Source organism: Equus asinus, chromosome 9, assembly GCF_041296235.1.
Source record: "Equus asinus isolate D_3611 breed Donkey chromosome 9, EquAss-T2T_v2, whole genome shotgun sequence".
Classification (NCBI taxonomy): Eukaryota; Metazoa; Chordata; class Mammalia; order Perissodactyla; family Equidae; genus Equus; species Equus asinus.
In genome coordinates this window covers 3,302,826-3,317,072 of record NC_091798.1, presented here as the reverse complement: position 1 = coordinate 3,317,072, position 14,247 = coordinate 3,302,826, and positions in this window count along the sequence as shown.

Below are 14,247 nucleotides of genomic sequence, written 5' to 3'. Positions count from 1 at the left end.
CACGTAGGCAGTCTCTTTAAGAGACCTGTGGAAAGTCAGTTCTAATGGCTCATTAAATTGCTACCTCCACCACGTGAGCATTCACGTTTGAATGGATACAACAACACACAGGAACACCAGCACCTTTGCGATGGCTTGTTTAACCACTGATAACAGACACATAAGCAGTCTACCTAATCGAGGCCTTGCCAAGCCTTAGTGATTTGTACTACCTATCTAGTGCATTCAGCTCCTTGTTTTGCATACTATTTAAGATATCTTTCTCCTCTTATTGCCACAGACCGTGATTCCTTGCCTGCAGGCTCTCTCAACCTCCATTATAACTTTAAACCACCCTCAGACTGATCTTATCGATGTGGGGATGTATGGATAAAGAACTCTGGGCTCGAGATACAGAAGTCCTGGTTTGAGAATCATTTTCTATATATGTGATGAGGAGTCAGTTACTTAACCTTGCTGCATTTATATGTTTTAAATTACAAAGCTTCTTAACAGATTACTAAAATAATTAAGATATTTTGTGCATGAATGAATTTTGAAGTAATTTCCAAAGTCATTTTGCACATTGAAACAAAATTATTAATTTCAATTTTATTTGTTGGTCTATATCATTAGTTGCTATTTTTTCCACATAAACAATAGCTAGAAAGCCATAGCACAAAATGTGAATTTGATCATTTTACTGAATGCTCTGGAAATGTGAGGATGAAATAGATAGATGATAGAGAGATACACACATGGACACACACACACACACGCACGTGTGTGTCTAAATAAATAACAATAAATTTGGAACCATGACTCTTTAAAACAAAAATGTGGTAAACAAATAAGTAACTCTGTAATATCTTCCTCTATTGTGAAAAATTGTGATGTATGGTATTTTAGTAAATTAGGCTTTGCAACATACTATAATGGATAATTTAATAGGAAGGTCAATATAAAGGTATTACTTAATTTCTTGTACATAACTAATGCAGCTTGATCTTTTTCACTAAATATCTTACAAAGAATTCTTAATAAAGAATTTATTGGCTTTATGGGTATATAAATGCATTCACTTGCCAAGTGAAACATTTAGCCTTTAACTAAAAGTCCATATTAACTCAGCAAATTATGAGAATATTATAAGTATTTCTTCTTTACCTGAATTGTGGACCAAATTAATGTTAGGCTATTAAATAAGGTGACTGAAATTGAGTGAAGTCTTTTTTTAAATGTGCGTATATATTTTCGTGAAGTGAGAGAAATACTTCCCCTCCAGGAATAGGTTATGGATAGTTTTCCAGGTGTACATGATCACATCCTTCAGAGAAAGAAAAGGAAACTGTTCTTCATTATTCTTAAAGTAACAAAATAGTTTGCCCCCAGAATTTCTCTTATTTATTCTAGGCCCTTTATTTAGAAAATGTTTGAGGAATTCTGGGTCCATTGATCCCCAAATCACGCCCTTTCTGAAGCTCGTAGGGAAATTGATTACAGTCTCCTTCTCCACATTGCACTGACTTGTAAGCTCTAGTAGAGATCATCGTCATAAACTGTTGGAGTTTCCTTCCACAATCTCCTTTTCTCTTCCTTCTGCCATTCTGCCCTCAACAAAGAAAGTGCCTCTATGTCCAGAAGATATTGATATAACATGGTTAATTCCTTGAAACAGCCACACAGTTCATTGAAACAATCCACTATTATGAGCTCAGTAATTTGAATGAATTGATTGCTTATTCAAGAAGATCTATTAGCCTACTGGTTTTGGGTGGACCAGCCCACAACTTACGTCTTCAGAATATATGTGGACAATGGGGAGACTTTTATTTTGTATCATTTGTGAATAAAGTCTTACAAAGTTTACTCTGCAACTCAGAATTCAGATGTGGCATACTAAACACTTCATAAATATGAATCCCCTGAAATTACTTACTAATATAAAGGGAAAATAATTCTCAAATTAGACTCACCTCCATAGTAGACAGTCAGAATCCCTGAGACATGGACGTGGTAGTGGATCTTTCTAATAGGTTGACTACAAACGTTTGCTTACATCAGTGTTGAGGGTACCTCTTCCTCCTCCTGGCCTCAGGCCATACTTATTTGGAAGTCCTACGTGACCGCTTAAAGTTTCGTACACAACACAAGACCTTCCCAGGGGCAATGACACCTTCGAAGGCAAGTCACCTTTTTCAGGGGAACACAGATTTAACGGTTTCTCAAGAGTAAGTGGTGCAATGAACTAATTAAACACCCAGGTTTTACTAAAGGCAAAATAACCGTGAATGGGAAGGCGAAGAGAGGTGGAACTGTGAGGACGACAGCGAGTGCAAGGACTTTTCAAAGGCGAAAACAGGAGCTCCACTCCTTGAACTGAACAGATGTGCCTTAATTGCCTGAAATATAGCTTGTTCCTTTTTCTGTTTGATGAGAATAATAATAGGTTTTATTTATCAAGCATTTCTACATGCTGGCAAATATGCTCAGCATTTTACATATATTTCATCTTTAAAACAGCCATTTGATCTATGAACGTCTGCATTCGACCAGAATGCAATGTTAACATTTTTAAACAACATACCTATATTTAACTGTCCTGAGGTAGCAGAGTAGAGGAGTTTATGTTTAAATCACCTCATATTTGTGGTTCTAAAACTTTAGGGAACATTTTAATCACTCAAAGGGAGCCTTAGTTACACGTTGAGAACTATGTCCTTAAATTAGTCATGTAAAGTTGAATTTTGATTCCTCTATCCTTAACTGGTCTCCATTGCTTTGATAGCCTCTAAACCCATTGATTTCCAATTTTGTGTGTTTTTTAAAATCCTTTTTCTATTTCTTATGCATTTCCTGATCTTGGATTAGCATTATGAGTGAGCTTCATGCTCCTCTTCTGTAAAATATGCATAATAACATTGCTTAGTCTGTAGGATTATTAGAAAGATTAAACAAAATATTTGTAAATTACTTGGAAGAATATCTGGCCCTTTGTAAATCATGTATCAATATTCATTGTTATCCTTATCGATTGTTTCCAATGGGGAAAAAATGCATGTTGAAAGCAGGGCTTATGTTGATTCTGGCCCAAGTGTTATGAAATATTATCTAAAAAAGAAAATAAGCAAAGAGAGAGCAGTCTGCCCTTTTAATGTTATACATGGACATTGTGTCACAGGACGGCTCAAAGATTATTTAGTTCTCGGGGTGAAAACAACTGTGTTTGACTTACTATTTACTAATAATCAGGGCCCAGCATCTGTGACGTTGCAGATTAATGTATATGCAATGTATGCAATGTATCTGTAATGTGTCCAATACAGATGCAAATAATTTATGTCCAGTAATGAAATAAGAAATCAACCTGTTTTACATAGGTAAAAACAAAAACTCAAGCAATGAGAAGATTTTCATCTCCTGATGCCAAAGGCGTGGTGCCTTTTCCAATACCACTTTTCCAACATTCTGACATCAACTGGATAGCCTACAATTTAGTAAATTCTGATACTACCTGGAGTCTGTACAGACTCCACAGACTTAAGGGCTCACTTGCACAAGACTGCCTCCTTTAGTTGCTAGTCATAAGTATCAGGTTTTCTGGTAACCCACCCTTCTGTCCAACTTGGCTACAAAGTGTTCCCATGACCCCTTCCTCGGGTTCTATAATTTTCTAGAGTGACTTACAAAAAGCAGAACAACGCTATTATAATGACTACAGCTTATTATAAAGGATAAAAATGTACAGTCAAATAAAGTGGTCCATGGGTGAGTTTCAGGAGGGTCTTGAGTGCAGGAGCTTCTATCCCTGTGCAGTTGAGTTGCACTGTCCTCCTGGTATGTGTTTGTGAGCTCAGAAGCTCTCTGAGTCCTGTCTTTGAGGAGTTTTATGGAGGTTTAGTTACATAGGTATGCTGATAGCTATTGGTGATTAAGTAAATTTCCAGTCTTTCTCTCTTCCCTAGAGATTGGGGAATGGAACTAAAGGTTCCAAACTTCCAATCACGGCTTGGTGTTCTGGCTACCAGGTCTCATCCTCAAGCTATCTAGGGGCCCACCAAGAGTCTCCTCATCAGAACCAAAAGCAGCCCTATCCCACTTCCACTCTGGAAATTCCAAGGTTTTTAGGAGTTCTGTGCCAGGAACCTAAGACAAAGACCAATTATTTTTATGTTATAAAACAAAAAGCAGAAGTAAAAATAAAAAATAGCATTTATTTCAGTGTGGTCTTCTCAGAGGTCTATAAAAAGCCCTGTTAAACTCAAATGCTCTTTGCACCAGTTCTGACACCTTCTTTTTCCCCTCTTGGCTAAGTTAAACAAACTTTGAATAGACATTCCTTTATTTCATATTTTTGTGAGCATTACGCATTTGACTTTGTGAAAATCAAACTTTTGCACAAGATTCATCTGATTATGTCTCAAATTTGATCACATCAAAGCGAATCTGGTAAGAGAGTAAGTAACTATTATATAGGCCTTGTAAGCATACAACTCACTTTCCCATATTCCTCATATGGAACCCTGGTACCATCTGACCCTCTTTCACCTCAGGTGTCAGAAGAAATATTTGGAACATGAGATACCACTGCGTAGAATACAACCACCATCTGAAAAGCACTGGAAATTGAGTTAGCAACGTCAAAGAATGTGGTTTGCTGGTTAAGGTTGCCGGACCCCAGAGCGGGCAATACATGAAGACATTTTGACCTGTTCATTGTATGAACCCAACTGGGAGAGCATGGTGAGGACTTGGTCTTAAAAGCTGAAATTGGCCTGAACGAGACGAAAGGAAAGATGAGGCACAGGAAAAATACTCTTCTAAGATCTGTTGACAGACTGTAGGCAACCTACATGAGCTCTCCAATACAAGATGACCCACCGACCGAATAAGCAGATGTCAAAACACAGACAGGGAAAAAATTAAGTAATTAAGGGACCAGTGACCCATGAAATAACTTGCATTTAGGTGTGAGCACACTCCTTTGAGGGTGCTCAAAGATGGTTGAGTGACCCTTGGCTGTGTCAATGGATAAAAGTGAGAGGGAAACATTAATGGTCAGTGGTCTTTGCTGCTAAACACAACACACATATAAGATGCTCCAAACTGTCAACAGAAAGCACTGTGAGTACCGGTGCTCACAGATACATCTGGAGGATTGAGAATCTCTAATATTAGCATTTATCCATCTAAAAGTAAACAAGTTATGTGAGGTGTATGAAATTATGTATTGTTTTATATCCGATCCAAAGCTTGAAATTGACAAACTTCCAGTTTTATGAATCTCTTGACCCTGGAGGAAATCATATTTTACATATAACTTGCATTTGCTGGATTTCTAATGAGGTTAAATATCATTTCATTCACTTAATTGCAAATCATGTTTTCTTTCATTTTAAACTATTTATTCTTGCCATTTACCCATTTTTTCTTCTGAGATTTGAGACTATTTATTCGTAAGTATTCCTTATATGCTGATCATTTATTAATTACAAATGCTACATATTTTTTCCTAGGTTATGATGGTTATTTATTGTTTTAAGTTTGTTTTTAAATTGTTTAATAAAAATTATATACTTTTCAGATGTAAAAGATGCTTTTATATACATATACATAGTGAAATGACTATGATACTCTATCTAATTAAGATATCATCTCCTCACATAGTTAAAATTTTTTTATAGTTACCACTTTTTGTGAGCTGAGAGCATCTGAAATCTACTCTTTTAGCAAGTTTCCAGTATTGAATACAGTATTATTGACTATAATCATTATACCTTGCATTAGCTATCTAGATTTATTTATCCTACGTAACAGCAATTTTATACCCTTTGACCAACATTTCCCCGTTTCCCCCAACTTCCCACCACTAGTAACCACCATTCTATGTATCTAACTTTTTAAAATTCCACATCTACATGGATTATTTAAGCTTTGTTTTTCTGCGTCTGGTTAATTTCACTTAGCATAATGTCCTCCAAGTTTATCCCTGTTGTTGCAAATGGAAGGATCTACTTCCATTTAAATGATGGATATATATATATATCTCAAAATTTCTTTATCCCTTCATTTGTCAACAGGCTTTAGTTTGTTGCCATACCTTGGCTATTGGGAATAACGCTGCAATGAACATGGGAATATGGATATCTCTTTGAGGTGTTGATTTTTTACTTTGGTTATGTACCCAGAAATAAAGATTGCAGGACCATCTGGTAATCCTATTTTTCAGTTTTTGAGAAAGCTTCATACTGTTTTCTGTAGTAGCTATACCAATTCTCAACTTCATATGGAAGCACAAAAGATCCTGAATAGCTAAAATAAGCTTGAGAAATAAGAAGCGAGTTGGAGGCATCACATTATCTGATTTAAACTGTATTACAATGTTATATTAATAAAAACAGGATGGTACTGGAATAAAAACAGATACATAGACTATTAAAACAACGTAGAGACGCCAAGAATAAACCCAAGCATAAATGGTCAACTTAAATTTCCACAGGGCACCAAGAACACACAATGGGGAAAGGATATTTTCTTCAATATATGGTGTTGGGAAAACTGGATATCCAGATGCAAAAGAATTAAATTTAACTCTTATCTTACACCATACAAAAAATCAACTAAAAATGGAGTAAAGATTTAAATATTAGACCTTAACTATAAATTTGTAGAAGAAAACATAAGGAGAATGACTCCTTGATATTGGTCTGAGCTTGACATTTTGGATATCACACCGAAAGATTAGGCTACAAAAGCAAAAATAGACAAGTACGACTTCATCAAACTAAAGAATTTCTGCACAGCAAAGTAAGAAATCAAGAAAATGGATAAGCAACCTATAGGTTGGGTGAAAATGCTTGCATATATCTGATAGGAATTGATATACAAATATATAAGGAACTCAGACAATTCAATGCCAATTAAAACATTGATCAAGGACTTGGATAGACAATTTTCCAAAGAAGACATAAAAATAGCCAGTGGGTATATGAAAAGGTGCTCAACGTTTACTAATCGTCAGGGAAATCAAAATCAAAATCACAGTGAGATATCACCTCACATCGGTTAGAATGGCTAGCATGAAAAAATAAAAGATAACAAATGCTGGCAAAGATGTGGAGAAAAGGGAACCAAGTCTTGTGCATCGGTGGTGGGAATGTAACTACGGCTTTCATGTCATAATCTTTGCACTGCTTTTTGACAAGGTAAAATTATTAATAAAAATGCATTTCTCAATTGTTTCTTTTGTGGTTTGAGCTTCTATCTTCTAAAAATTCAATCTTTTCTCTGTGACTATGAGATTCTCTCCTCTAATGTCTCCTAAAATTTACTATGAATTCAATTGGAGTATAGTGCTTTGTTCTTATTTTTTATCATTTTCAAGTAAATTTTCTGAAACTTTTGTTCAGTTAGGGAATTTGAAAATTTATCTAAAAGATTTATGTTTTCTTATTTTACATAAATTTATTTTTATTCCCTTTATTTCAATTTATACTATTATGTTCTTCAATAATAATGTATACTGACTTCCAGTCTTTGTACAATTTTTCTCCTCTTTTTGCTTTTGGGTTAGATTTAAACTGAAATGCAAATGTGAATAGAAGTGAAGATAGCAGATATTATTTTCTTGTTTCTCTTATTAAGGAGAGTTTATGGAAACTTTCAATATTTAATGACTCATTTTATCTAAAAGTTTTTGAAGTTTATTCTCTTTTTTTAATGTAAATTATGTCTGTCTTTAGTCTCTGGTCATTTGAAGAATGTTCCCTTTGTACTCATGTAGCACAGCTTCAATGAAATATACCTTGGCTTCGATTATTTTTACCTTACTTTCTTGGGATAAAATATATTGTAATTTCTTAATGTGAGGACTCATATCATTTATTATTCGTAGCCATTGGCTTTTTGAACATTTTCTTTTATATGTTAAAGAAAGGGCAGAATTTTTTTGCATTTTTGAAATATGTGAATATATGTATGCCATTTTAATATATATTTAAACCACGCTAGTTTCCATTATTTTATTATTTTCATTATCAACAATGTCAGCATGCATTATGCACTTCCCATCTATAAATGTACATTCTGATTTGAATGATACTGATGTCATGCTGTGGTTCTGTGGGCATCTGTGTGAAACTGGGTAAAGAGTGGGGAATTGTTTCAGTTTGTTGTCATTGAAATTGCAGAAAAAACCTGTAATATTAGTCTGCAAAACATTAGAATATGTAGAATCCAGGATGTTCATACTTATATTTGAAGTGAACAATTAGTTCTTCGTCAAGATAAGGAAATCTGAACTGAGATGTTGAAGGTTAAATGACTTAATAAAACTCACAAAATAACTGATGGCAAGCCTTTGTCCATGAGTACTGTAGGTTTCTGTAGACTTTTGATCACAAGCTTTATTATAGGAATATTTGTATAGCCTTCCTGAAGTGTCTTATTGTAACGTAGTAAAGAAAGGAAGCTTTAGTATGTAAGAAGATGCTTCCAAAACTAAATGGAAAGAATAAATAAATACACCTCTGAGCACCTCTCCAAGTTGAATTTACACAAAGGCAAAGGGAAATCAAGTAACTGAGTAAAATTCCACAAATAATGAGGATCCCTTGGAATTATGCTAACATTTCACATTTACTGTATAACTTCTAAGGCCTTTAGAAGCTTTAAGACATTTAAAACATTATACCAACCATATGAATAAGTACTGTTAGGGGTATGATTCTCATTCTGCAGCTGTAGGAACTGAGGCACAATGAGGTTTGTAAGTACTTATTCTGAAATCTTCCCCTTGCTAACAGATGGGCCCTAGATTCACACCTGTGCTGTCTGAGGCCAAGTGTCTGCTCTGCTGGGGCTCACTGTCCTGCAGGCATTTAGGGGAAGTTTCTATCCAAACACTGTTTTTAAGTAAGAACACAAATAGTGATTTTCAACAGATTTCCACTAATTGATGGTTGAGAGAATGTCACTTCTGGTATCTTTGGGTGGTATGCCTGTATTTTGCATTGGAAGTTGTATCTTCTAATTGAAGATGGTAAATTTTATGCCTTCTTTTTTTAAAACTATTTAAATAATTCATTTAGAAAAGATAAAGTGGAAATAGACTATAATTTTACTAGGCATTTCATTGAAAATTAAAATTTAATCAGAAATATTTGTTAAAAAATTGATTTATATGAAATAGAAAATAAAGATAAATTAGATTAGATACCTCATGGCATGTGTTTATCTAAGGTATAGAAATTACACAGTGATGTCTTTCTTTGATGATGTTCAAAAATAAAAACAAAAAAAATTATAAAACAGGAGTAGATTCCTGGCTGTGTAACATGACAGATACAGTAATTCTTACTACAAGCCCAGAAATGAGCACAGTGATATTGCCACCGTCTCATGGCAAACTTGAAGTTGTGAAACATTTATATGTATTTTATAAATTATATAACACTTTTAATATAAATTAAGAAGAACATTGAAATTTTATGTACGTACCTGAAAATTGGGAGTCAAAAATAGAGAAATAAAACACTATATGAATACTATTTTTGATTCAAGATTTCAGTACTCGTTAAAATACAAGGAAATGAGATGTCCCTGGATGAGCAAAAGAAAACATATCGGCCTGAGTTAGTTAGAGTTTCCATCCATAGGCTGTGGGTATATGTGTGCATATATCTACTTGGTAGAGTATATATATACATATACATACAGTGATGGAGGCTGGAAATGCCCAAGGTCTGCAGGAGGCAAGCTGAGACCCGGGAGAGACGCTGCTGTGGTTCCAGTCAGAAAGTTGCAGGTGGAAGACCCAGGCAGAGCTGATTTTTCAGTTTGAGTCTGGGAGGCAGGAAAAAATGATGCCCCAGCTTCAAAGCAGTCAGGCAGAAGAAATTCTCTCTTATGCAGCCTTTTGTTTTTATTCGGGCCTTCAGCTGATTGGATGAGACTTACCCAGATTAGGGAAGGCAATAGGTTTTACTCAGACTACAGACTGAAATATTAATTTCTTCCAGAAATACCCTCAGAAACACACTCAGAATAATATTGACCAAATATCTTGGCCCTGATGAATAAATGACAAGATAAATTAATATTGAGGTATATGAGGAATCCATTTGGTTTAAAACTAAGTCAGCCTGACCGTGTTTTCCCAGAAAGGCCTCACGTGGTATGTCAAACATGCATTGTACATACGCTTTAAACTTTTACTATATTTCAAAGCAAAGAATGATGCCTTTAAAAATAAGGGTGTATGCCCTCTCCCATATCAGCATTTCTTTAAATATAAGCATTTCTTCCTAGAAACTAAGGGTCAAACTGACCTACTGTGTTTATCTTGTGGCCACTGACCTGCTGTGCTAGTAAAGCATCTTCCAACTGTAGTAAAAGGAGATATCCCTGTCCTATGTTCCTTGTTCGAATATGTTATATAACCATGCTGTACTCCTTGCTTCTTTGGAGTGCTTCCTTCCTTGGTGAATGCCATTCTCTTGGGCTATACAGTCCTCAGATTGGCTCATATAATAAACTCACCCAATTTTGATTTATAGATTGAATTTTTATCATTTACGTGGATAGCCCAATCAAGTTGACACATAACATTAACCATTACAGGTCCAAGGACAAATCTGATTTATACCTTTGTATAAGACTCACTGTTAGGATTTTAGTAATCTCTTGGGAGAATTCTGACATCTGTTCCATGATTAAGGCATTTAATTAAAAATGAGGAAAGCTAACCTTTGACACAATGTTTTATTGTTCATTGAAGATTTTAGATTAAACATGACTAAATTGAGATCCAAAGCTTAAGAAACAATATGGCTTTAAAAAATCATGCAGAAGCACCTGTTACAGTCTGTCAAGGAATCACTCATTTTCGTTTAATTAAGCGTTAGCTCAGGGCCAGCCTCATGGCCGAGTGGTGAAGTTCGGGCGTTCCGCTTTGGTGGCCCAGGGTTTCACCGGTTCAGATCCTGGGGACAGACATGGCACCGATCATCAGGCCATGCTGAGGTGGCATCCCACATGCCACAACTAGAAGGACCCACAACTAAAATATGCAACTATGTACGGGGAGGATTTGGGGAGAAAAGGAAGAAAGAAAAAAAGATTGGCACCAGTTGTTAGCTCTGGTGCCAATCTTTAATAAAGAAAAACAGAGAAAGAATTAGCTCAGAGCATCAAGTCTTTACAATGCACTTTAAGGCTATCAATCTACTTTCAATGTGGCCAGAAAAGGTCGCTAATAGAAGACTCAGCTCAACTTATGACATATAACGTAAATGTGCTCCTGTTACTATCCTCTGATTGAATACGCCTCCTTCTGATTTAGTAGAGCTCAGATCATCTTCAAACTACTGCTCTTATGAAGGGGCTGCTATTGCATACACTCACACACACTAGCAAGAGAATTTAGAGAGGAACAGACAGTGGTGATGAGGACAGAGTGGTGCATCTATTCATCCATTTATTCATTCAGGTGGTGTCTTTTTTTCAGACTCTACTACATTCCAGTCTCTACTCTAGGTATAAATTCAGAGTAGGAAAACATACTGACTATAAGGATGTGTGGACAAGGAACATTTCAGACAAGAGGATGCAGGTCGGATCCCTGAATCCTGAGTGTCTTGTCATTGTGAGAATGTGAGATGAGACTCATAGGTCATAGTGGAATCGACCAAGCCACACACAATGTAAAGCCAGGCAAACCTTTTAAAAAGTGAGATTGGAACCTTTTAAGGAGACAACTGTGAGCAGAGCAATGAAAATATATGATTCTAAAGGACAAAAAAGCATTTGCCAGGCCATGATTCCCTCTACATTCTTAAAGCATCCATCAGTGCAAACCACACCTGCTCCGCTTTGCACGCCATAGGTTCACTGTTTGCAAATATTTTCCTCTAAAATGGCCATATATCTGGGTACTTGGGCATAGGCAGTAGTAAGCAATCTGGTACACCCCTGATGTCAGGCAAAATTCCAATAGATTCAAGTCAAGAAACTTCAATTCAATATTCTTAATCTATTTTTTCAGAAATTTGAACCAATTTTCCCCAATTTAAAACTAAGAGAAATACAATAAATATTAGTTTATCCTGTAAACATGCCTGCATTATGGGAAAGGCCGTATGTATAGAATTATACATTGCACAATTGTTTATAATAAAAAGGAATCCAAGTTCTTATCAGTAAGTTTCTGGCTATAATATTTATGAATTAGTATACTCTACATTCATATCATAGAATGCTATGTAAATTTTTTTAAAAATTAGAAATACTGTATGTAATCATATGTAAAAACCTTGATATATTACTTGTTGAATAAAAGCAAGTTGTACATAAAGCTATTGAGGTTTTCTTTTCTTTCCTGACTTTATTTTCACTTTTAAAAGATTTGTAGGATTCCTGAATTCTCTTTAGCATCAGCTCCTTTGACTATTTAACTCCTCTTTTGTTAATTGCATAGCCACAGCTTACATGGAGGAATTAAACTGGAATCAATCAAATAATTTACATAAATTTTCCCAGAAGTAGGTTATAAATTTTGAAGGAAACTCAAATCATTGAAATGTTTTTTTTTTTACGTACTGCATTTGGCAGCAAGTAACAAAAATGCAGGCAGTGGCTGAAACACTTAGAGCATCCGTTATACTTAAGTAGCAAGAAATCCTGAGACTACAATTTCTCCTTCTTCCAGCAGCTTAAGGATGTGTGGTTGCAAGTCTATGAAATATTCATGATCTTAAATTCTGTTGTCCTGATAAAGAAGCTGCTTCCATGGGCATCAGATCTGCATTTCCTCAAGGTAAGTATTAAAAGAATTAGGCCCTTTTAAAGAGAAATCATCTCAATGAGAACTTACATTTTTGAGGAGACTGGGAAAGTAGTGTTTTTCCTGGTTCCATTGTCATCCACAAAGCATAGTGTTACTGTTAATATCAAAAGGATAGCACAGAAACAGGGTAGGAAACTAACGGTCTCTGACATACTCTGCTTCGTAAACACAAGAACACCTTCAAAACACTTTTTCATGATAAAATGAGTGTTTAAATAGAATCTTTGAAAAAAGTGATGAGATCAAACTCTCTTGGGATGAAGCACACCTTTGCCTGTCCAACACCTATATCTATCCTTCTTCCCATTCATAGAAAACACCTACCCCCTCCCCAAAATAACAAGAAACACCAAGTCCAATCAGTTATTGTATTCTTCTCAATATCTAGATGTCTGGATGATGTGTAGTCCTCTTGAAGACCTCTACTTTTAGCTCCTTAGGTTGTAAAATTCCTAAATTAAGTAAGAAGTGTTTTAAAATCCTAATATTCAAATGCAAAATAATGCATATATAACAAGAGAACTTCAGTATAAATTCACACTCAGAAGTGGGTAGAATGAGAGATAGAAAGTGGCCACTTGTTCATACTATCAATTCATACTAGGTGGGATAGTTTAAATCTTTATTTTTACCCTGGTGGTAGTGTGTTGGCTTTCTTCCTTAGCCCATGAAATATCCCCTGAATCTCTTCTCTTGTGGGTCTTCCTGTCCATTGTCCATTGTGGACCTGAGCTCCACCCTCTGTGATTTCTGCACAGTTTGTTATTCTCCAATGTTCAATTTGAGACGGATATTTCTGAGGGGGTCCTTCCTGGGATCATGTGGGCATAGGTTCAAGGTCCTAACAATTACTTTAAGATGGAATTGTGAGAGAATGTGGACTACAAAACTTGGAGTTTCTGAGGTTTCTTTAGTTATAAAGTCTATCTACTGAGGTGGAAAAAATTAAAAAAAAATAAATGAAAAAGTCTAGTCAATTCTATATATCATATGTGTAATACAAATATGACTGAGCTTTCACCATGCATTTCCACTCTTGTGTCAGGACAGGTATTTCTACGTCATGGTGCATGTGATAAAAACCAGGAGCTTCCATGGGAATGAGTCAGTTGACAACTTTCTTTTCCATAAAAACCTGCCTATTGGCCAGAAATCATATACTGTAAGATTCCATGGGTAAGGTACTATATATGTCCATGAGTGATGGAATTGTATAGGTTCTTGGAGGGATCTATTATCCGGAAAGGCAGATACATTGGCTACCAAATACAGAGGCTAAAATATGTGCATATATCATGAAGAAAAAATTGCTGCCCCTCATAGTATGGAAGAGTTCAATATAATCAGCTTGACTCCAGGTAGCTGGCACATCCCCTCAGTGAATGTTGCAATAACAGTAGCTTAGCTTTGGCTTACTTTGTTGG